The sequence below is a fragment of the Belonocnema kinseyi genome, chromosome 9 (genome assembly GCF_010883055.1).
Source record: "Belonocnema kinseyi isolate 2016_QV_RU_SX_M_011 chromosome 9, B_treatae_v1, whole genome shotgun sequence".
NCBI lineage: Eukaryota > Metazoa > Arthropoda > Insecta > Hymenoptera > Cynipidae > Belonocnema > Belonocnema kinseyi.
Genome location: NC_046665.1, coordinates 42404197 through 42406970, shown reverse-complemented (window position 1 = coordinate 42406970; position 2774 = coordinate 42404197).

Sequence of the window (2774 nt, the reverse complement as noted above, 5' to 3'; positions counted from 1 at the left end):
CCCCCCCCCCCCCCCAAGTGCCAAACACACAACAAGAAACGTCAAAAGAAAAAGGTAAGAAAGATAAAAATCTTTTGTATTGAGTTTTTTCTGAACCACAAAAAATAATTCCAGATTAGTTATCACAGATTCTGAAGAAATAGATTTTCCTTTCACGCAATTTTCTTTTGAATTGAAGAATCACGAAATTGAATGATTTCAGATTAAAAATTTAGAAAAAAGGGCGATGTCAAAACCTTAAAAATGGAATATTTTAAGATTAAATCATTGAACATTATTTATACTTAAAAGCGTTCAAAAGTAAATAATTAAGAATGGCAAACTTTTGAATTTGAACAATTATAAATTCAAAGCGATCAAGATTTCACAATTTTATATGGAAAACTAAATTTAATCTATCAAAGATGAAGCTTCTGAATTTCTAGAATTTAAAATTGTTACTACAGAACAAAATCATAATTTGACCTTCAAGCTAATCAGGTGAATTGTTATAAAATCAAAAAATGAATTGAATTATACCAAACTTTCAAACTGAATGATAATTTTAAATGGAAAGCATTAAAAATGAAAAAAAATCTAATTCAGAACCTTGAAACTGAAATAATTCAAACTTTATTTTAAACTGAAAAAATTTATATTCACCAAAAATTGTGATATTAAAACATTTTTTTAAGCAAAGCCTTTAAAATTTCAATTATTTATGTTTAATTCAAATCACATGAAAAAATTTTTAAATTGCTAAATAAACTTTCCCAAATTCAACTAATTTTCTTCACATTTTAAAAACATGAAAAAAGTCTAATTTCCTTTAAAAAAACAACATATTTGCCTCTCGAGAAATTCTGCGATTTCAAGTGTAGGTCCCTGCTGATTTCAAATGAATTCGGTCAGCGAGGATTGTTATTCGTACGTTATTCTCCAAAAACCGACCTTCATTACAGTTTACTTGTAACCACTATTAATAGGATCGTCGATGGTTATAAATATATACCAAATATTTGGATTTAACATTTACTTAAAATAACAATGGTTTCTTCAAAATGTCATATTTCTAAACCAATTTATTTCTACATTCCGAGGGTTCGATCATCCAATATTCCTGATACAGTCACTAAATATTTCCATACACTTTAAAATACTTTAAAATACTTTTTATAAGTTCAAGAGATTTTTAGTCATTTTAAGGGAATTTCTAGAATTTCAATCGATTTAACATAGTTTAAAATTTTTAATAATTTTTCAAAAATTCAAAAAAGTTTAAGGATCTTCATGTAATTTCAAAATGCTTTTATGTATTTAAAGAGTTTTTCAGGAGTTTCAAGGGATTTAACGGGGGTTATTTGATTAAAAAAATTTTCAAGTTTATAATCGAATACCAAAGTATTCGAATTATTTAAAGAGTTCAAAATATTTTTAATTAATTTAAGGGATTTTAATTAATATTGAAGAATTTTTAAGGAATTTCGGTAGAATTTAAATGAGTTTTAAGATTTTAAAGTAATTCTAAAATATGAATATTGTTCTTAAATTCTTTAAAGTCTGTTAAATCTTTTGAAATCTTCTGAAATTTGTGGAAATCCTATAAAATCTATTAAATTTCTGAAAATATATATATATATTGAATTTTTTTTAATCTTTTAAAATATCTTGAAATATTTTTCGATTAAGTTTAAATCTTTATTAAGCACATAAAATATACAATAATAATTTGTAATATTTCTATAAAATCTAAAATCTTAGTATATATATTATTATACGGCCTTGCACAGCTATAGATTATATTTCAGATTTTGTTTGCATACTTCAAGTTAGGCTAGCCGAGAGGCTTTAGGCATTAGGAATGCTAAACTTGTAGGGTTCGAACCCGCGGTGAATAAAAACTTTCATAGCGTACGATTATAAATAGTGTAGTGATTGTGAAATAGTAAATAATTGTGTGATTAAACATGTGAACAAATATTATTGTATAATAGTAATAATATAATAACACACAAGATTAATATTTTGTGGCGAAAAATCGGTTATGATTTTATAGAACTGTTCTCTATAGTTTTGGGACTAGTTCAAAGTAATGTAAAACAAAGACGATTTTAACTTTTATTGAACTACCCAGCGTATCCTCTCCAGTCTAATATAGGATTAGAAACGAAAAATAAGCCTCTATTTTGACGTCTCAAATGGAAGATTTGGAAATTTGTGCCAATAAGAGCGCTAAAGTAGGGGCAAAATATTGTATGGGAATATCCTCTACTTTACAACCTTAGCCCTTACAAATATTAGCGCGAAGATTGTCAAAATAGGGCCTATATTTCGACCCGGGATGCCTCCCTGAATTTCAAATAGTCCCGACCTGAATTTCTGTATGCGAATCACTAAAAAAATTAACAGATTTTATTGTAAACAGCTGTTGGTCAGCGTAATCTAGTTCTTACGGTAGTACCTAGTACATTAAATGTACAAACAAATGTTTAAATTAGTTGATAATACAGCCAAACTCGGACATAACGCGCCCGGAGATAGTAATTCCGAGATTTGACGCCGCCCGGGACTAAGGGTGTTAGTTCAGGTGCATGTTCAGCTCCAAAACAATTTTATTGCAACTTTTTTTTCTTTTTCGGCTACAAAATTTAACAATTTTCTAGAAAATGCAACACTTTGGTAGAAAAGTCAACTAGGGGAAAGTGGGGAGTCTTGAAGCACGTTTTTTTGGGGGGTCAAAACTCTTACAAAAAATTTTTTTTTCGCATTTATTCGACCTGAGTCTCTATAGCATG